Source organism: Phyllostomus hastatus, unplaced genomic scaffold, assembly GCF_019186645.2.
Source record: "Phyllostomus hastatus isolate PE091 unplaced genomic scaffold, TTU_PhHast_1.1 phas_contig_86, whole genome shotgun sequence".
NCBI classification, from domain to species: domain Eukaryota; kingdom Metazoa; phylum Chordata; class Mammalia; order Chiroptera; family Phyllostomidae; genus Phyllostomus; species Phyllostomus hastatus.
In genome coordinates, this window is record NW_025333977.1 from 50,728,852 (window position 1) to 50,752,164 (window position 23,313).

At 37.9% G+C, this 23,313-nt stretch overlaps 1 protein-coding gene across 3 annotated transcripts in view; it reads left to right on the forward strand.

Moving 5' to 3' along the window:
• Positions 1-20,933: 20,933 nt before the first annotated feature.
• Positions 20,934-23,313, forward strand: part of NRIP1 (nuclear receptor interacting protein 1) — a 90,923-nt gene continuing 88,543 nt past the window's right edge. For all 3 annotated transcript variants that reach the window (XM_045851001.1, XM_045850999.1, XM_045851000.1), the window contains exon 1: positions 20,934-21,066. The gene's annotated coding sequence lies outside the window, so the exon portion shown is untranslated. The remainder of the gene's footprint in view (positions 21,067-23,313) is intronic.

The window sequence follows — 23,313 nt, forward strand, 5'->3', positions numbered from 1 at the left end:
AAAATTACTTTTGAAAAATGGAAAGTGAAATAAAGAGCTTACTAGGGCCAAAAAAAAAAAAAAAGGCTAACAGAGTACATGTATACCAAACCAGCATTGGCAAGAGATACTAAAGGGAGTGCTTTGAGAAGAAGATGAAATAGAGAGAGAATAGAGGAACACAGGTACAAAGGGAAAAATGGTAATGGATAAATATCTATCAATAATAATCCTAAATGTAAATGGATTAAGTGCTCCAGTCAAAAAACATAGGGTAGATGAATGGATATGAAAACATGACCTGCATGTATGCTGTCTACAAGAGACCCACTTCAAAACAAAAGATTCACACAGGCTGAACCTGAAGGGATGGAAAAAATATTTCATGCAAATGGAGGCAAAACAAAAGCCAGTATAGCAATGCTTCTATCTGAGAAAATAGACTTCAAAACAAAGACCATAACAAGAAACAAAAAAAGTCACTACATTTTGTAATACTTAATGTGTCAGTCCAACAAGAGGATATAATCTTTGTAAACATATATGCACTCAATATAGGAGCATCTAAATATACAAAGAAAATATTGGAGGACTTCAAAAAAGAAATCAACAGCAACACAGTCACTGTAGGTGATTTTAACACCCCACTGTCAACAATGGACAGAATTGCCAGACAAAAAATTAACAAGGATATAGCAGCATTAAACAACACATGGATTTAATTGATACTTACAGAGCATTTTATCCCAAAGAAGTAGAATATGTACTCTTCTCAAATGCACATAGAACATTCTCAAATACAGGTCACCTTTTAGGGCACAAAATAAGCCTAAAAATTCAAGAAAATTGAAGTCATATCAAGCATTTTCTCATATCACAATGGCTTGAAACTATATATAAACCTCAAAAAAAAACCCTCAAAAACATTTAAATACATGTAAGCTAAATAACATTATTAAATGATGATTGGGTTAACAATAAGATCAAGGAAGAAATCAAAAAGTACCTGGAAACAAATGAAATGAGCACATAACAAACCAAAACCTATGGGGCACAGCAAAAGCACTCCTGAGAGGGAAGTTCATAGCATCACAGACCTACAAAATTAAGATAGAAAATTTTCAAGTACACAACTTAACCTCATACCTAAAAGAACTAGAAAAACAACAACAAAAAAATAAAGCCAATGGTGAATAGAAGGAAGGAATTATCAAGATCAAAGCCAAAGTAAGGACATAGAGACTAAAAAGTTTTCAAAAGATCAGTGAATACAGGCTATGGTTCTTTTAAAAGATAAACTAAGTTGACAAAACTTTAACCACACTCATCAAGAAAAAAAGAGAGAGGACCCAAATAAATAAAATCAGAAATGAAAGAGAAGTAACAACACATACCAAAGAAATACAAAGGACTGTAGAAAATTACTATGATCAATTATATGCCAAGGAATTTGACAACCTGGGCAAAATAGATAAATTTCTAGAAACATACAATCTTCCAAAACTGATTCAGGGAGAAGCAGAAAACCCAAATAGATCAATAACAACTAGTGAAATTGAAGCAGTGATCAAAAAACTCGAGGCACACAACAGTCCTGGACTTCACAAGCAAATTTTACTGAACATTCAAAGAAGAACTAACACATATCCTCAAACTATTCCAAAAAACTCAAGAGAAGGGAAGACTCCCAACTCTTTTTACAAGGCCAGTATTAGCCTAATTCCAAAAACCAAGTGAAGATAAAACAAAGAAAGAAAAGTATAGGCCAATATCTCTGATGAACATAAATGCTCAAATGCTTGACAAAATATTAGCAAACCAGATCCAACAATAAGTTAAAAAGACTATACACTATGATCAAGTGGGATTTATTCCAGGGATGCAAGGATGGTACAATATCTGCAAATCAATAAACATGATACATCACATAAACAAAATGAATAAGAAAATCATATGATCACATCAATAGATGCAAGAAAAGCATGTAATAAAATCCAGCACCCATTTGTGATAAAAACACTCACCAAAACGGGAATAGAAGGAACATAGCTCAACATAATAAAAGTCATACTCAATGGGTCAACTTTATACTCAATGGACAAAAACTAAAAGCATTTCCTTTAAGATCAGGAACAAGACAGGGGTGTCTGCTTACACCACTTTCATTCAACATACTATGGAAGTTCTAGCCACAGCAATCAAAGAAGAAGAAATAAAAGTCATCCAGATCAGAAAAGAGGAAGTAAAAATGTCATTATTCCCAGATGACATGAGATTGTACAATACATAGAAAACTGTATAGGCTCCACCAAAATAATACTAAACCTAATAAATGAATTTGGCAAAGTAGTGGGATACAAAGTCAATATTCAGAAATCAATGGCATTTTTATACACTCATGATGAACTATCAGAAAGAGAAACTAAGAAAACAATCCCCTTTACTATTTCAACAAAAAAATTGAGTACCTAAGGATGAATTTCATCAAGGAGGTGAAAGAACTGTACTCGAAGAATATAGGACACTGAAGAAAGAAATTGAGGAAGATATAAATAAGTGGAAGCATGTTAATACCATGTTAATGGATTGGAAGAATTAATGTCATAAAAATGTTCATACTACCCAAAACAATCTATAGATTCAATGCAATACCTATTAAGTTACCAATAGTATATTTCACAGATCTAAAACAAATATTCCAAAAATTTATGGAACCAAAGAGACCCCAAAAAACCTCAGCAATCTTGAAAAAGAAGAACACAGTTGGAGGGATTACAATACCTGATACCAAACTATAGTATAAGGCACTGTAATCAAAATAATCCAGTACTGGCATAAGAACAAACACATAGATCAATGGAACAGAACAGACAGCCCAGAAATAAACCCATTCTTTATGGTTAATTAATATTTGACAAAGGAGGCAGGAGCATAAAATGGAGTAAAAACAGCTTCTTTAATAAATGGTGTTGGGAGAACTGGACTGGTCCATGCAAAAAAATGAAACTGGATCACTAACATATACCATACAGCAGAATAAGCTCAAAATAGATAAAAGAATTAAATAGAAGTTGTGACACCACAAAAATCCTAAAGGAAAACATAGGCAGTAAAATTTCAGATATCTCATGTAACATTATTTTGCTGATATATCTCCTAGGGCAAAGGTTGTAAGGAAAAAAAATAAACAAGTGGGACTATATAAAATTAAAAAGCTTCTGCACACCTGAAGAACTCATCATCAAAATGAAAAGGGAATTGACTGCATGGGAGAATATATTTGACAATAATACATTGGAGGAGGGATTAATCTCCAAAATATATGAAGAACTTATAGGACTCAACACCAGAAAGACAAATAATCCAATAAAAATTTGGGCAAAGGTTTTGAATAGACACTTTTCCAAGGAGGACATACAGAGGGCCCATAGACATATGAAAAAATGTTCACCATCACTAGCCATCAGAGAGATACAAATTAAAACCACAATGACATATCCCCTCAAACCAGCAAAAATGACTATCATTAATAAATCAATAAACATTAAGTGCTAGTGAGGATGTGGGGATAAGAGAACCCTAGTTCACTACTGGTAGGAATGCAGACTGGTACAGCTGCTGTGGAAAACAGTATGGAATTTCCTCAAAAAACTAACAATGAAGTTGCCTTTTGACCCAGTGATTCTGCTGCTGGAAATATACCTGAAGAAGCTCAAAACACTAGTTTAAAGGAATTTATGCACCCCAATGTTCACAGCAGCACTATTTACAATAGCCAAGATTTGGAAACAGCTTAAGTGTCTATCAGTAAATGAGTGGATTAAAAAACTGTGGTACATCTATGCAATAGAATACTATGCAGCAGAAAGAAAGAAGGAAGTCCTACCTTTTGCTACAGCATGAATGAAACTGGAGACTATCATGCTAAGTGAAATAAGCCGGTGGTGAAATACAAATACTGTATGATTTCGCTTATAAGAGGAATCTAAAGAACAATATAAACTAATGAGAAAAATAAGAATTAGAGGAATAGAATCATGGAATAGACTGATAGCTATAAGAGGGGAGGCAGGAGGTGGGGACTGATTGAAAAAGGTGAAGGGATTGGTCAAAGAACATATATGAAAGACCCATGGGCATGGACAAAGGTGAAGAGACTGATTATGGAAGTGGTGGTGATTGGACTTGGTGGAGAAGGGCAAATGGGGAAAAAGTGGAGCTACTGTAGTAGCATAAGCAAAATATTAAATAAATAAACATAAAGAAATAAAAGTTTTATGTAAAGATTGATATTTGAGCTGACTTTATCTTTTGATAGACAAAAAAAAAATAAAAGGAAAACCATCTCAGGCTTCAGTAATGTCATAAGCTTCTAAAAGGTCATCACTTTACTGTTCTTTTAATAGTGCAAAACCCCAAAACCAATGAGAACTTTCAATGCAATCATCCACTCACTTATATCTTCTGAAAGGGCACATTCAGGTCAGTTTTTCCAAGTATATATGTATGAAAGATGCTTTTGGTTTTGCATGGTGCCAGAAGACACTGAAAAGATAGTTTTTTTGTTTTGTTTTTGTTTACTAGTTTCTTACCCAATGTACTGCAAGGGGTAGATGTTAACAGAGTTCATTATAATCCAAGTATGTGTAGCGGTGGGAGGGAAGAGTGCTATATGTGTATGTGTATACATATACATACATACATACATACATACATACATACATCAACTTTAAAAAAGTAATTATTTTGAATTTTTAAACAGTCTAATTTCAATAAAATAATGGATATAGTGATACTATGTGTTATTTCTATTTCCTACTGATATTAGCTACTGTATTTTTTTACATGCAGAAGTATTGTGGTTTCTTTTTAATTACCGTAAGCTAATTCAAAAGCATATATGCAGTATTTGAACATTAATTACCAACACTCTTTTGTGATGACTTGATTAATATCACTAATCCTTATTCACTCACCTGAGACTTACAGTCATGGTGCCTTTGATCCATAAAATATATAGAAATAGGACATGACTAAGTAAGATAGTTCAGGCTCCTGGTATTTAGATATGTCAATGAGAAACCTTTAATGCCATCACAATAACATTTCTTATCTCTCTTCACCAGAGTAGAACACAGCAGAGCATGAGAAATGCATATGCCCAGGTTTTAACAAAAAGCCCATTACCATATTAAGCTTGGCTGTGCTCAGTTAACTCTGAAGGATCAAAATACAGACAAATGATGCAATGAGTGCGCTTTATTGCCAAATGTTGTCCAAATTAAAGAGATTATTTTAGCAAATGTTTCATTAGTGTTTGACTTAACAGATAAACCACTATTTCCCTGTGAGCATGTTTTAATCAAAATGGAGAAGGCAACAGATGCTATTTGATAGTTTTCAAACCTATACTAAAATTTCTCCCACCATCAAATACATTTCAAGTTCATTTAAAGGTGATATTAAGAAAGGTGATATTATAATTTTGAGCTTATGCCCAAATTATATAGCTCAGTTCACTTCAGAGCTTTTTGGCTATTTCATGTCAATTTTCTTCCACGCATCATTCAAACAGGATTAAATCATACATGCTTTAAATGTACAATGTGTTGAAGTAGTGAGAGTCAGACTGGCTTCCTAGAAACATTCATTAAGTGCATCAGTTCCTTCCTGGATAACAAGAAACTGTATATTTGTTTTTTGGATGCAGAATGTAGCTAATCGCTCCAAAATGGGCTGGGAAAAAATTATCACAGGTAGGGTTAGCCTAAAATTAGAATGACTTTTTTACATTTTGTAATTAAAGAAATTGAAGATACCTGATTGGCAAAACAACAATGACAATGGCAAAACCCTTCATTGATCAGCCTATGTAGTGCCTCAAATTCCCACTCTTCAATGTACTCCTTGTGAATTTCTAAGATCTTTTCTCAGGAATCCAATGCAGTATCTAGCCAACTTACTAACAGATTAATGTATCTGAGGCACTGGTATATCTGTGTCCCTAAAAGAAATTAAGTTTTTGGGAGAATGAATGAAATGGAAGATTTTCATGTTTGTTCAAGAAGTGAAACACTTGTGGCAAAGTTTTTCATAACACCTAGAAATGTTACTACAGTAAACTAAAAATGACAATATGTTTTGTATAAATTTAATGCAATATGCAACAAGACTCTTGTATATTCAAATGGTAGTAGTAACTAGGTTTAAAGAAAAAATGAGAAAATTTGATTTAAATAGCTATCTAGTAACTGAAATTTTTCCTTTCAAATTGAGAAAAAAGATCATTATTAGATTTTGAAAAGCAGAAAATCTTATAATGTTAGTATTTTTCTGAAGCATAGTTTGTGAACTATTGGATTAAATTTTTCAGTGGTTGAAAATAGGTATGAGATTAAGAATCACAATGGACTTGGCTGCTGTGGCTTGGTGGATAGAGCACTGGCCTACAAACCAAAGGGTCACTGGTTCGATTCCCAGTTAGGGCACATGCCTGGATTGTGGGCCAGGACACACGGTAAGGGGTCATGAGAGGCAACCACATACTGGTGTTTCTCTCCCTCTCTTTCTTCTTCCCTTCCCTTCCCATCTCTCTAAAAGTAAATAAATAAAATCTTTAAAACAAAAGAATTACAATGGAGATCTATGAATATTCAAGAAGCATGATGAGAAGTAGCACAAACCAATGGAAAAAAACTTGGATTCTGAATAAAATACCCCATTTCTAACAAACATAGTGCCATCTCTCTTTCTTATTATTAGCTTTGTGTCGAGGTAAGTTATTTAATTCAGGGAACATCCAGTACTTCACTTGTAAAATGAGAATCAATGCCTACCTGACTTATCTTACATCCTTATGATGATACTCAAGAGACACAGATTATGTGATAATGCTTTGGAAGTTATAAAGTAATATCATATGTCTTTGATTCTATGTCATATATCATTGATTTACTGTGTGATGTTTGAAGTGGGAATGTGTCTTACAGTTGCTGTCTGTGGGTCTCATTTGTCAGTGCACTTACATCAAAACATGCCCAACAGAAGTCAGAAGCTTGGGGGAAAGATCCCAGAGAGTGGGACAGTCTTAAAAAATGCTGTTCTAAATGAATGAATGAATGAATGAATGAATGAATAAATAAATAAATAAATTTAAGAATGCTGCTTAATGGCATGAAAAATTAAACTGGTTTTTAAAAAGATTTTATTTATTTATTTTTAGAGAGGGAAGGGAGAGAGAGAGAGAGAGAGAGAGAGAGAGAGAGAGAGATATCAATGTGTGGCTGCTGGGGGCTGTGGCCTGCAACCCAGGCATGTGCCCTGATTGGGAATCGAACCTGCGATGCTTTGGTTCGAAGCCCGGGCTCAATCCATTGAGCTACACCAGCCAGGGCTTAAACTGTTTTGTTTTGTTTTTGTTTTTTTTTAAACACAACATGGACATCAATAATTAATGAAGAAGGGATTCTTGGGAGACTCAATGTAAAAACATTTTAGGAAGATGTTAAAGAATGTATTTCACTTATATTTCCTTTTATTTATACATAAGGGTGATAAAAGATTTTAAAAATCTGTGTATAAATAAGTATAAAAGCATTCTTTTAATAAATAGCAGGTAAAAATTCTATGTGATAAGACACCACTGTGTCATTATTTGATTGCATACTTTTTTCTTGTAGTACATGAGACAATTGATGGTCTACTGGAAAAAAAATTGGTACATAAATACACAATGAAATCACACTATAAGTGAGTTAGAAAAAAGGCATGTATTTGTACCAAAAGTAAAGTTAGTACATTGTACAAATTTAAGGCTGGCCTTGATACCAAAGAAGAGATCATGGAAATGATAACAATCACTACTATGAAGTGACCTGAAAACTTTTAATGTGCAAGAAAGTCATCTGGCTATTAGAAAAACAAATTTTATCCTATGAGAGGAATCTGAATCTGCTTCCAATTGACAAAACACCATTCTAGCCCTAATTATTGACACATTGATAATCAATGAAGCCTCCGGAAGGGTAATAACACCTGCAAAATATGATTTGATAACAGAATGTTATAGGAAGCTTTATAAAAGTTAATCAGTAATGACCATAGGGGCAAAATGTTGTTAAATTCTTCACTCATTATCTACTTCAATAGACACTTCCTCACAGGAAGACAACTTTACTTCTACCCACAAAATATGAACAAATGCCTCTTTCCTCTATAACACCATCTTAACTATATCTTTATTTAAGAACGTATCAAACTCAATATTAGTAACCTCCTCCTATGGGTGCCACAAAGCATGTAACCATGATTTGTTTATTCAGTTTCAAGAGAACTTGATATAGGTACTGCAATGTATTTAGTAGACAATCAATTAATAATTGGTGAAAGAATTAACATATTTAATCTATTTTGTGTATAAAAATCACAAGCATTAATTTGTAGGCATACAGTTTATAAATAAGGTTAATGATGCTGTTACAATATTATGAGTCTTAATTTATGTTGTACGAAAGATAATGACTGTACTAAAAACAGTTTATTGATCTACTGCACCCTTTTCACCCTTCCAGTTTTACCAGCCCTTTTTACAGCCTTGGGAATATCAATTTCTTGAAATAAGTGAACGTTCCGCATCTCCACTTATGGCAATGGCTGATTAGACCAAGGATGGGTACTTGGCCACAAAATAAATAGTCCACTGACTGGTCAACTGTCAATTAAATTTTCTTTTTGGAGAACTGGATCCATAGACAGTCTGAATAAGTGGAGAATGAAGGCACATTATTCATGTGCACCAGATAGAAGGACTGCTATGGTCTCTTGATGGCTAGTAGGACAGCATTTTCTCAGATTCCATGTGATCTACACCTTAGAAGTTCCTCTTTTTCCTCAAATGAATATCATAGATGCCCTATCCAAGAGTAAGTGTATTTTCTGTATCCCAAGAAGATCAAGATACAATGTACTTGTTAACACTGGTTGACTAACTCTCCAAGAGCTGGAATACAATGAAATATGGTGAATGGAAAATGTACCCAAATTTAATGATTGTTGCATACATTGTTGTTCCTTTTACCATCTGGAATACTTTATGTGCTTTAGAAACTTTGGGTCTTGCTTTCTACTGAAAATAACCTTTTGACTGTTGCGGCAGGTACTGAAAGATGACATAGTAAATGCTACTTTTAAGCTCTTTTAAAAAAATTTTATTGCTGTTCAATTATAGTTGTCCCCATTTCCCCCCCATTGCTCTCCACTACCCTGCCCACTCCCCTCCCATGTTCAGTCCCTCTCTCTCTGTTGTCCTTGTCCATGGGTCCTTTAACCCTTCCCCTCTGATTACTTTCAGTTTGTTCTTTATTTTCATGTCTCTGGTTCTATTTTGCTTGCTTGTTTGTTTTGCTGATTAAATTCCACTTATAGGTGAGATCATATGGCATTTGTCTTTTGCCTTCTGTTAAGCTCTTTTTTCTTTCTTTTTTTTTTAATCTTTACCCAAGGACATTTGTTTTATGGCTTTTTTAGAGTGAGAGGAAAGGAGAGAAGAAGGAAGAGAGAGAAACATTGATGCAAGAGAGAAGCATCAATCAGTTGCCTCCTGCATTCATCCAAACTGGGGACTGAACCTGCAACCTAGGCCTGTGCCCTAACCAAGAATCAAACCTGCAACACTTTGGTTATGGAACAATACTCCAACCATTAAGACACACCAGCAAGGGCTAAGCAATTTCTAAAATGCTTTTGTGGTTACTAGAGACTGGGAAGATGAATATTACATACATTTCTCAAGCTAGGAGAAGCTAGAGTTTCACAGGTGATCTGGTTTCTGTCAACCAAATGCATCTACATAAGATAAGGTAGGTGGATATGAACAACCACAGGGTGGTTTAATCTACAGGGCACTTTTGGCAAGTAAGATGGTTGAGCTATTTAGTTCTGTATGATTGGGACCTCCCCAGAAAACAGAATTATCTTCCAGAGAGTGGGCTCTTTGTAGTATAGGCTTTCCCTGCTCTGTAGGTATTCTAGGAACCCATCTGTATCAGTGTACTAGCTGGTGTTGTTATGAGAGGCTATGTAGGGTTTCAGTGAGGTGTTTTGTTTTGTTTTGGTCTTTGTTTGTTTTTTTTTTTTTTTGAAGACTCTTTCAGAGCATTTGCCCATTTCACGGTGGATCATTTACAAGGGCACCTGCCCACACCACATGGAGTGTTCAGCAGTTTTTGACCAAAAATGACATGAACCCTGTGCCCCACCCTTCTTATTCACCCGATCTTGCCCCAAGTGACTTTTTGTTGTTGTTGTTGTTTCCCAAGATGAAAAAAGCCTTCAATGGGAAATGTTTTGTAGATGTGGAAGAGGGGGAAGCAAGAATGACAGAAGCACTAAAAAGCATCAATATAGATAAGTTCAAAAAGTGTTTTGAGCAGAAGAGAAAAAGTCTCGATAGGTGTATTGTATCAAATAGAGAGTACTTTGAAGGTGACTGGTGTTTAAATGTGTAAGAATAAATACACAAATTTTTACAAATAAATTCCAGTTTTGGGGGTTCCCCCCTCATAGAGTTATAATGGAGATTTCAGTACTTAGTCTGTTTCCTCCTCATTCCTAAGTAGTAGATGGTAGGTGAAGCTTCCACTTGGCTGTTCCATTGTTCAGCTGGACATTTCTCCTATGTATTGTCTCCTATGTATTGGGTCCTGGGACCTAGAAAAAATTTTGTAAATGATCTTTTACATTATAATAAACATTTTTCTGTTCAAACTAGCAAGAGTGAATTTTGTTTTCTGAAGCAAAAATAATGGATTATGTAGTAATTCATACCAGAAATGAGATGCTACAAAGTACAAGTAATATGATTTAGTAGAAGCAGTTGGGTAGTGGGTAGAGAGGTTGTTTTAATGTGATAGCCAAATACTTGTTTAAACTGTCACTTACCTTAAAAAGTAGGCTATTTGCTCACTGAGACTATACTGTTAAGAGAAACACTAAAACAAATTCATAGTGTTGGTAGGTGGTAGTTCATTTTTTCTATTTCTAGCAAAATCTTATGAATTAGATGAACTCAAGCTACAACCAAACTTTGTGGAAGCAGAGGTGGAAGGAAGCAAAGATTTACTAAGGAAGGCACTTTGCCCATGCCTGCAAATGACATTGATATAGGTAGAGTCCAATGATTTGAGCTTTGTAGGGATGAAAAATTCATCTGCTTATGTACCTTTGCTTAAGAACTTTAAGCTGTGGCTATAAAACTACAATCTTAGCAGGAGAAAAGACTCTTGTTTTGTCATAAAGCAGCAGTGATAGATATAGCTAGCAAGAGTGGATGAATTGTTTTTGCTTCCCCATCTAAGCCGTTTTTTTACCTTTGATGTAGGACATGCTTACTGATTTTAGAAAGCAAGGGAGGGAGGTAGAGAAACAGGGAGAGAAACATCAATGTGAGAAACATCCATTGATTGTGTCTCATATGTGCCCCAACTGGAGACCGGACCTGTAACCTGGGCATGTCCCCTGACTGGGAATCAAACTGGAGAACTTTTGATTTGTGGGAGAACATCAAACCAACTGAGCTACCATCCAAGGCCCATCTAAGCCTTTTATTTCAGAAGCTGTCAAGATAGCCACTATTAATTTTAGGGCCAGATGGATGGGCAGAACACAAAGCCCAGTAAATAAAAGATGAGAGTCAGCAGGCTCAAAAACCATATCTGGGCAAGACTTTTGGCTATAGTAGTTTGTACATGGAATAGAATGGAAATGAAGTCTGCTAAATGTTTAAGAAATGACCTTCTCAAAGAAAACCCAAACTTGGTCTTCAATAGTTTGGGATCATTAAAACTAAAACAACCCCTGTGATGCAACATTTCAAAATCCATGAGGTCTCCAAGAAGAGCATCTGCCCCTCTGCCCACCTCAGATAGATTGGTTGAGGAAAATTGACAAGGATGAATTCCCATGGTCAGATCTAGGAGCAACAGCGGACAAGACATGAAGAAAAACATCTAAGAGAAAAGAGCCAGGATCTGCCAGTTTGGCCAACCAAGGAACTTCCTGCAATGCAAAGGCAAGGAGTCCTGGTTATTACTGCTCAGTGCATTTTGATAATTATTATGGAATAGTGACTAATATGTGTTTTTCATTTTCTCTTTTCCATATGGACAGGTTTATTACAATGATCCATTCCTTCTCCACCACTGAGAACTTAAATATGCTGATTGGTGAAAACAAGTCTTTAGTTTATTGGTTGCCAGTCTACAGGTTGTTCTATCTGGGCTTCTTGGAGAGAGCTTCCTATCAGCCAGAAATCTTAGGCAGTAGGTATAGTGCAATAACAGAAAGAGACATAGGTCTTGACCCCTTGCAGAAGCAGTGAGATTGTTCTTTGTATGAAAACAGAAGACTGTATGTTGGTTTGGAAAACCAAAGGAGCAAACCATGACAGAGAATGCTAACAGCTTACTATGGTGGTTTTAAAATATATCCAAAATTATTTGATCCCCTTCCCTTTGAGATTATTTTCCCCTGAAAGTGGAATTATTGACTCACTTCTAATTAACAGAAAAAGTGGAAGTACCTTGTGTGAATTAGAAGACCAGGTTATGAAAGACACTGTTACTTCATTGCTTTCTCTTGGATAGCTCATTCTGGGGAGAGTTAGTGGCCACATCATCAGGATACTCAAGCAGCTTGTGGGGAGGCTCATATAGCAAGGACCTGAGGCCTCCTGCCAACAGCCATATGAGGAACTGAGGATCTTGGCCAACAGCCTTGTGAGGGAGACTTCTTGAAATTGGATCCTCCAGCTCCAGGCAAGCCTTCAGGTGACTGCAGACCCTGCCAGTATCCTGACTGCAACCAGAGGAGATACCTTGCATTGAAAAAAATCCAGCTAAGCTATTTCTGAATTGTTTACCTAACAGAAACTATGAGATAATAGTGTTTCTTATCTTAAGCTATTTTTGTAGAGATTTGTTATGCAGCATGAGATAACTAATACACCCACTTAATATCAAGTCTCATCTTCTTTAAAACCAAAATTTTTATTTCATTTGAGCATTGTTCCTCTAGATACATTCAATGGGATGTTAGTAGAAATTGTTGGAGGGTTCTTTAAATGAAAAGTCCTTAAAAAAGGTAATAGGCTACCCACATTTTTCTTGCTTGGGTTGCAGACCTGATGACTGGAACTCTTTTAGCCAACTAACTCCATGAGGCAACCTTGAAGATAAACACCCAGAGGTAATGATGACAGAATAGAAGCAATCTGAAAATGATAATGGTGTCATCAAACCAGTGCCACAAATGCACTTGTGACTATTTTTAAATTGGAAAAAAATTAGATGGTTAAATCATTATTTGTTCTTCTATCTGTTTCTAGCAGCCAAATGTAGTTATTAGCTGATAGAATCTAGAATTCAATTTCTCAGAAATATGGCTTTTAGAAAATGTAATACATTTGAACAACCTAACAACAGTAATGATTTAGTTTTGTAGGAAGGTACTACTATAAATTATTAAGTTATGTATCTAGTATAAGCCAGCTTTAGGGACCATGAGTGGTGTATGTTGTTCATCCAGGATTCTTTTCCTAGGTCACCTCTGGAATTTCATACCAGCATTGCTGTAAGACCACACATTCACATTCTTAGCATGGTGCACACTAAATTACTGTCACTTGGGCTGTCCTGATGAAACTTTCTTTCACTCTTACTCTACTGTGTCATTTAAAAATCATAAGCAGCTGAAGTTAATTTACAACACCTGGTTTTATGGTTTTATAGATACATATTATTTTGCTGGTTTTTGGCAAATTATATCAGCTAAAAGTAATTCTCAATTATAACATTTTTACATTTACTAACTTTATTTTCTGATATATATCAAAGTTTGGGGTAATTTTTTCAAAATGAGAAGAGAGAAAAGTTCTTTAGTGTTTATTTATTTTTTAAATATATATATATATATATATGAGCTTTATTTGGATATAATTCACATACCATAAAACTCACCCATTTGAAATGTACAACTCTATAGTTTTTAGTATATCCATAAGGTCATGCAATTACCAGTGTCAATTTTAGAACATTTTTATCATTCAGAAAAAATTCTATACCCATGATCAGTCAATCCTCATTTCTTTCCAAACTCCTTCTCAGCTCTAGATTACAACTAATCTACTCTCTATCTCTATAGATTGGCATATTATGAACATTTCACATAATTGGAATCATACAATATCTGGTCTCATGACAGGACTCTCATTTAGCATAATTGTTTCAAGTGTGTCCATGTCGCAGAATGCACCAGTAGTTCATTCACTTTTTATTGCTGAGTAGTATCTCATTGTAAGGATATACCATATTTGTTTATCCATTCATCAATTGATGGATACTTGGGTTGTTACCCTTGATTAATGTCATGAAGAGTACATGAAGAGTACTGGTAGAACACTAATATGTAAGGTTTTGTTTGGAGATAAAATTTTCTTTTCTCTAGATTATATACTCAGAAGTGAAATTGCTGGATCATGTGATAACTTTATATTTAACCTTTTGGGGAACAGCCAGATTTTCTTCCAAAGTGGGTATAACATTTACAAATTTTCACCAGCAGTGTATGAGGGTACCAACTATTCTACATCCTCTTCAGTACTTGTTCTTGTCTTTTTTTTTAAAGTTATTATTCTAGACATTCCTAGTGAGTATGAAGTGGTTTCACATTGAGGTTTTGATTTGTAGTTCCCTGGTAGTTGATAATATGGAATATCTTCCCATATGTTTAATACATATCTTCTTTGCAGAAATGTCTGTCTATTCAGGTCCTTTGCTCATTTAAAAAATTGGGCATTAGTCTTTTGGTTATTGTATTGTAAGAGTTCTTTATATATTCCTTATACAAGTCTGTTAACAGACACATTTTGCAAATTTTTTCACCAATTCCGTGGGTTGCCTTTTCATTTCCTTGATAGTGTCCATTAAAGCCCAAAAGATTTTGATTTGATATAAATCCACTATACTATTTTTCTTTTTGTCACTTGTGCTTTTGGTGTCCTATCTAAGAAGGCTTTGCCTAACTGAGGTCATAAACATTTATTGCTATATTTCCTTCTAAGAGTTTTATAGTAGTTTTTACATTTAAGTCTACAATCCATTTTGAGTTAATTTTTGTGTATATAGTGTAAAGAAGGGGTCAAATTTCATTCTCTTCCATGGGAATATCCAGTTGTCCCAGCATCATTTATTGAAGAGGCCATTTATTCTCCATTGAATTATGTGAATTCCTAGGAGTGTTTGTGTGTGTGTATGTGTATATATACTGGAGGGCAAGGTAATTTTAGTTTGGTTTTATGAAAATGTAAACTATATAGGAATTTTGTGCTACCTAATAAATGTAAAACAGACATGTTTGAGTCCATGTTTATTCTCTTTGAGGGTCAATTGCAAAGTTGTAAATATACATTATGTCTTCTTATAGCTGTCTTCCCTACAGATCTCTGAATAATTTGGGAAAACAGATATTTGCTTTAGCTGAAGGTTATCTGAATAAAATGTCTAAAAACTAATGGGATCATGGTTTACTCGATTGATTTATATATGGATATATATTTATAAAATCCCAAAAAGAAAATCTGTATTCGTTTATGACAGGGCTGCTTAATGAAATCTGTATAACCCATTTCTACATAAAGAGATAGCATTCCATGTACTGTTTCCTTTCCGTCATTTAGACACGTTAAACCAATGCATCACTAAAAGTGACAGATTTTACTTTCATTGGAATTTCTTGGCTTTAGATCCCCCAACTATACTAAACACCTTCTTGTTTGGAGAATGAGAAGACAGTGTCCATCTGCATTTCATTGAAGTATCTGCCTTTTCATTGCACACTTTCAGTTGCTTTCTGTTTGCTACTTGTGTTTAGCTATACTACATTATAAAGACCATTTTGTTTTCAGACATTTTTTTAAGTTCCAATTTTCAAGATTCATTTTAATGCAGAAACCGAGTACCCTTGTTTTGCCAGTTCTTGGCACTCAAGTCCCACTGAAAGTAGAAGTTCCCATCTCATTAGGGAAAACTGCATAGTAACCTGAAGACAGGGTGTCTAAACATCTTTATTTTAGTCTTTCAAACCTTTCTCAATCCTCAGGGTACTCCAGCACATCTCAACTACTGCCGCTTCAGGCAGGCGACTGCCTCAGACAAAGGCTGTGGTGGATTTTATAGTCCACAAGTAACTTGGCATGCAAGAATTAAAGAATAAAACTCTGGGCTTCTATTGCCAGGAAGATTCCTGACAGGAGCTAGCATAGTGGCAGTTCTGTATTCCAGGGAAGACTTTTCAAAAGTATATTCAACCCAAAATGTATAGTAAGTTTTATTTTGGCCATAAAGCCAGTTTACATTTATAGTCTACCACCAGAGTTAATAGAGAAGGGAGTAAACTGTATCTACAGTATGGTTAATGAATACACAGGACAGAAGATGAAAACTAGGCTGATTCTCTAATTGGCATAAAAGCCTAGACACAAGAAAGTCATCTTTATAACATAGTATAGCTAAACACCAGTAATTGACAAATAGAATCTTAGATTTAACAAGATTTAGATTTTCATCTTTAAAAAATTTCATTTAACTGTACTATAAAAGATTTCATCCATTTTCTAGAGCTGCGCTGGCCAGTGTTGCAGCTCTGAGCCATACACAGTCAGTGGGCATTTGAAAGTGCCACTGGAGCTTGAAAACCTAGTGTAGATAAAAGAATGTAAAATAGCTAATGAATAATTGTTTATGTTGCATACACATTGAAATAATACTTTTGATGTATTGGGTTAAATAAAATTTGTTATTAAAATTAATTTTGTTTCTTTGTATGTTTAAATGTAATGACTAAAAAATTTAAAAGTACATATGTAGTTTACATTTGTAGTTTGCTTTATATTTTTATTTCTTTAGGGGCTAAAAGACTATATCAGAGCAACTACACTGGAGTTTGTATATATTGTTGTCATGATTCATTAGTTACTAGTTCAAAGTGTGGGTTCCATACTTCTCAACACATATTTCTGTTTACTTCACTTTTCACTAGTTTTGAACAGCCTTTCTCCTCTCCTGAGAACCCCTTTCACACTGTGCCTACTTGGCACATTCTTCTTCCTTTTAATGGTCAGGTGAAGCATTAAGTTTTTCCATAAAATTTTCTCTGAACTCCCTCGTCTCACACCTGTACCCCAAGTAGAAATAAACACTGTTGTCTTCTGGGATATGACAGTACCTTGCCCAATGTCTACTGAATGCCTCCTGTTTGCTGAGCACAGGGATGGGTGGTAGAGGTATCCAAATGAGAACAACAGATATGAACCTGTGTCTGCAGTGTTTGCCTTTAGAGTGGGATACAGACAAGTGAACACCCAGGCACAAAATGATGTGGAAAGTACTATAGTAGGAGAGATTCAGGGAGCACATCATAAACATACCTTTCCCAAACTACTTCTTTGTGGTAGATAAATATGTTGAGCTTGTGCTGTAAATATGGGATCCCATAGGAACACTTGGTTAATAAACATACTCCTGTTTCAAAATGTATAAACTGAAGGGCATCTTTTTCACATCACAATTGGTTAGAATGATAATTGTCTTTAAAGTACAACTTACTGGGAGAGGGCAGGGGGAACTGGGTGAGAAAGGTGAAGGGATTAAAAAGTACAAATTGGTAGCCACACAACAGTTATGGAGATGCAAAGTGGAGCATAGGGAATACAGTCAATATTGTAATAACTGTATGGTGTCGGGAGGGTACTAGACTTATCTGGGGATCACTTCATTAGCTTATATAAATGTCTAACCATTATGCTGTACAACTAAAACTAATATAATAGTGAATGTCAACTGTAGTTGAAAATAAAAAAAAATTACAAATTACTGAATAAGCAATCTTATATTACATATATGCCCCAGTATCCTTGCAATGACTCTCCTAGCCAGGAAATTTAGGTTTTGATTTTTTTTAAAAACAAAGAACAACAAAATAGCTACAATTAGCATGCTTAAGTAAAAATGAATTCTGCAAAAGGTATATACCTTACTTAACATTAATGCACTGTCAAAAAGAGTTCAGGATTTCAATGACTGGGTTTCTGTGGGGATGGAAAATAGATTAATAGTAAGAAGTGAGTAACTTTCTTAAGTCATCTAACACATGGCAGTGGACCTCTTGTTGGAGGGAAAGACCAATGCTTGGCTTGTTAGGTTAATTGTGTCATCTCAATTATTAGGAGGTTGTTTATCTACCAACCTCAATGATCCAAAGCCCAGTTAAGAAGCAAAAAAAAAAGGCTTTTCAAAGAAACATCTGAGCAGTCCAAATATCTGCCCCCGAAGTCTATGGTCTAAGGTTCATAGATAGGCCTTACACCTTGGTGAGCACAAGTCCCTCACACAGAACCTATTTATTTAGTTTTACTTCAGATTGAACTGCGGCAAGTAAGGCTATCTGGGTTCCCAGTCTGCACCAGACTAGAAACTGCCAGTCAGAAGAGGAGGAGGATATTAGAGGCAGGCATGCTGGCAACAGAGAAAGGACAACAGATTGTTGGTTTAGTGGACGGGGAGAGAAACTACAAAAGGCAGAGATAATCACTAGGTCATAGTGTCCTAGAGTCCTTCAGTGCTTACATACCCACCAGAGCATCCCTAACAACTAGGAAGGAGTGTATATAGAATGGGAACTTGATATATTTGTTGAATACATTTCAGCCTACTACAACAAATACTTTCAGTAAAATTAACCCTAAATTTTGAAGGAAAAAAACCAATTAAGTCCAATAAATTGCTTATGAAAATAAACATATATAATAGATTTTAGAATATTTTTGTATGACAGTTAAAAAGTTTTTTAAAATGTATGTTTGATTCCTTAAAGGGCCAAGCTCTAATTATGCTCATCATCACTTAATTGGAACAGTTCGCTTTGAATCGATCCTGGAAAAATGGTGCATCATGGAACAGCAGATTTTATTATGTTGCTTTGAGCAGATTTCAAACTGTGGTATATGAGAATAATAAGTTATCATTTGAGATTTAGACTGTATAGACTGGCAACTGATTGCACAGTTGAATCACTAGGGTAATGTAAAACAATTGTTATGAAATGCACTGTTACCGTTAAGCAAAATAGTCCTACCATGTGCCCAGCACTGTGCGAGGTGCTGGATTTATTAAGGATTCATTTTAAAAATTATTTTCACTTTCAAGATTGTGAAGATATTCCAAAATTCTCATTCATATTTTTAAAGGTTAAATTAAATTTTAAATGCACAGCATAGCCATTATATAACAGGCATAGAATGCCGTTTTATGACTTGTATTATTTTTTGAAAGTACGCTAGCAACTCTATTTTCAAATGCTATATTATTCTAAAGAATAGGAAAACCTACATATAAGAATGGAGCACCTCATCCGCTCATTTATTTTGTGTAATAAATGTTTTAATTTATTACAGGCATGCCATTTCAGAGTTTAAGATGAAGCTAAACTGTAGTTTGGCTTTTTTTTTTTTTCAAATTAAGCACAATTTCAGCAACGGCACTGATTTCCCCTGGTACTTTTTTTTCATGGTGAGTTACTAAATGCTAGATGCTAGAGTCAAAAAGAAACCTGACATCTGGGAAGGTGTTGAAGGGGTGTTAATAGGTCTAGGTAGATGTTTGGGGAGCGTTGAGGATGAGATTCCGTAACAGCAAATACAAGAACGGGGAAATTATGGTGTCGTATGACTCTCTCCTCCCTCCACTTTCTTCACCAATCCATATCCCCCCCAAATTAGAGGCGGGTTCAGCGAGATTGGGCTGCAGGAAACACGGAGGCTCCACAGCGCTGCCGCCCGGGCCTCGTGATGTAATAGTTATTTCTTATTTCGAGACTGAACCGAACAGAGCAGCCGAAGGAGTGGCAGCCCTTTTTCCTTTGCCGCGTCCTGTAGGGTCAAATTCTTCCCGGGGATGAGTAGATTTCGCTGACAGACTCAGCTGGAGACTTCGCAGTGCCCAAGCAGCTGAAGATACACCCTGCTCCTGGGTCCTACGTCCGTCTAAGGAGCTGAACGGGGCACTGGTCAGGTCTCCCGCCCAATTTGCTTCTTGAAGTCACTGCACGTTTATTCTTGGGTGCCTACTACGTGCTGGGCGAGGGGTCAAAGTGACGACTTAGTGCCCTTCTCTCCCAGTCCCCAAGATCAAAGCGGGACACGCAGATTACAAGGAGGTGGAAGTTGGCGTTGAAGGAGCCAAGGGAACGCGGTTCTGGGGTGAAATGGGAGGAGGGGACTTCAGCACTCTGGCGGGGATCCTGGGTGTCCCAGTCACCAGGCTGAGCTCTAAACGCGAGCCTTTGGCCTGTGTAACCAGAACGACGCCCCGGCCCCCAGGGAGGAGCTGTCCAGGGGCCTTCAGCGGTCGGGGGGCGACTGGATAGAGCCGGGAGCCCAGGGGGACGGCTCGAGCGCTAAGAGCAGCCCCCACTCCCGGCCTTGGAGATCCTCTGGCCGCCTCGGGGCCCTGCAGCCCCGCCCGGCCATCTGGAGGGCGGGCAAGGGGAAAACCAACACACAGAGGGGTGTCCTCAGCTCCCGCGAGCTGCCCGGACCCGAGTGGCTTCCTCCTGCCCCAGCGACAATGGGAGGGAGGGGGAAAAAAGGGTTAAGAAACTTGGCAGAAGGACTGAATGGCGTGGAGAGGCGAGGGGGAGGGACTGGGCCGCGGCGAACTCGGCGGCGGAGGGAGGAGCGCGGCTGCGGGCGGGCGGGCGGCGAGCGAGGCGCTCAAAGTCAGCCTCGCAGACATTGCAGCAGAGCCCCGAACTCGGGAGGCGGCGGCGGTGTCAGCGGCAGAGGAGGAGGAGGCGGCGGCCGAGGCGGAGGGACAACCGGCCCCACGCCCGCCCGTAGCCTCGCGTCCGCCGCTGTGCTTGGCAGCGCTGCCAATCGGAGGGAAGAGCTCGCTGGGGCGCCGGGGGAGGACGGGGCTGCGGGCGCCTTCGTGGAGAGATCCTGACGGAGCTCGAGGCTCGGAGCCGCGGCGGCCTCCGGTGAGTGCGGCCGCAGGCGCGGGGCTCGGGGGAGCGGCCGGCGGCGCCGGCGGAAACGGCTCCGGAGCACAGCCCGTGGTGGCGCTGGCGTCCGAGCGCAGGGCCGCGGGGGCGTCGGGGCGGCGAGGACCGCGCGGCCGGGGCAGCGGCAAATGCAGACGGCGGGGTGGGCTCCGCGGCAGGGAGGAATCGTTTCCGGGGAAATCCTGCCTGTCTACTGGCTCCGAATCTCCCCGGCAACTCTCGGGGCCCCGGCAGCGGGTTTGGCAAGTTTTAGAGTTGGCCACGGGCTCGCCAGCGGGTCCGTGCCAGTCCCGGATCAGGGGCGGCCGCCGTGTGCCCCGAGAGCCAGGTGAGCGGGCCGGGGTCGCGCGCCGCTCGGCTGCCCCCTCGCTTGCGAGTGCGGGGCGCTTCTCACCGCGCTGCCCTCGGTCCCGCGGCCCCGGGCACTCAGGGCGGCGCCGCGCGCTGTACCCCGCCTCTCGCCCGGGTGCCTCCCTGCTCGAGGCTCGCGGGATTCCCGGCCAGGGAAAGTGAGTAGGAAAAGGGGCTGCACTCCGGGACCCCACCAAAGCCCCAGGCCCGCCCAGTCGGTACTAGTCCTTCCCTTCCTGAGGGTGAGGCTCCTTGGACCGGAGGCCGCAACCATCACTTTACCCCGGAGTCAGAAACCGGGCTCAGGTTTCAGGGTGAGTCCTGGGAGGCTTCTTTTCTCTCCTGGTAGATCTGTGTTCTCCTTACTACTAGTGAATGTTGTTGTTTTTATGAAGGATGTCCCTGGAAATATTCTACAAATTCCTCCATTCTTCCAAAAGTAGTTCTCAAATTTTAACCTGGAGTTGGTGTTCAGTCTTAAAGAACAAAGGGATCAACTGTGTCTTAGAGGCGAGCAGTCTCTGTGACACATGTTGATCTCTGAAGCATTACAGGAGTTTCTACCTTCTCTCTCATTAGTGACTTAATTGAGTCCAGACGATAGAAAAGTACACAATGATAAGTACTTTTGAGTTTTTAAAATATTTTTATAATAGGACATTCTATTTTGGAAAAAAAAATCGAGATGTTCCCAGCTACAAAGACTTTTCACTCAGTTGGTCGAACTGAGTTGGAGTTTATCTCCAGTAATGTAAATGATTAAATGTGAGATTGGGGGGGAAATTGCCTTTAGAGGAAAAGAGACTGTCTATGGGTGTCCAAAGTAAAAATCGTTACCGAGCTATATATGATGTATGCTCTTTACATTATGGAGGGGGGCAATTTTTGAAGCAAAGGGCTGGTAGTTTATTTTTTAAAGTTATGAATTGCATTGAACCTGCTTATTAGTGAATCATATTTAGCAAGTGGGTGGGATCTTTTTGATGTGATTATTCAGTGTTTAATCACCAGTTTCCTACCTTTGTTGAAGAGACACTGAAGTAAGTGGACTTTTTAAACAAAGGTACTTCAACTGCCTGGCACCTAATGTGCTTTGCTGCTTGTAGTATGTTGAAGTGTTTTTCACCTTCGAAGTAACTTGCACTGGTTTTGTCCAGCCATTTGGTAACGTGGATTGGGTTTAACTGATTCAGGGGCTAGTGGCTGCATGACCTATTGGTAACTTTTCTCTGCCTGGAATTAGTTCTTGGAGACAAAGAAGGGTCAGTCAGTGGAACGGCTACTATCCTGCACGCTGCAGGTTATTTACTCTGCTTTACTCTTGTCTGTTCCATACATTCGCATGGAGAAAGCCCTCTTTACTACACTAAGACCTGAAAGTTCCCTAAGTGTGTGAGGAGGGAAAATATATGAATATATATATATGAATATAAATATTCGGTTTTACTCAAATGAATTCTGTATAGTGCCTTTGAAATAGTTGAAAACCAGATTTAACATCTATGGGAGGACTTGATTTAGACTCACTTCTTGCATGTGCCTCTAAACTATGCAGAACTTGCATTTTGCTAATTGAAACATTCTAAAATATTTTCAGTTCCCAATAAAAAAATGTCTGTGAAAGAAGTTGAGGGCTCTTGTATGACTCTTGCAGTTTTAAGAGCAAAACATCATGATAAAAAATAACCTATACTACCACCTAGAGTCTGTTTGTTAATTTATTGCTCCTGAAGTTTGCTTAAATTAACATGTCTCTTGTGGTTCTAATAGACCTGAAAAATGTTTAAGAATTGCTAGTTTACAAAAGGCCATCCAAGAGAACTATTATTTATGTAATAAATAGCAAGTGCCAATTTAAATTATTCATGCCAC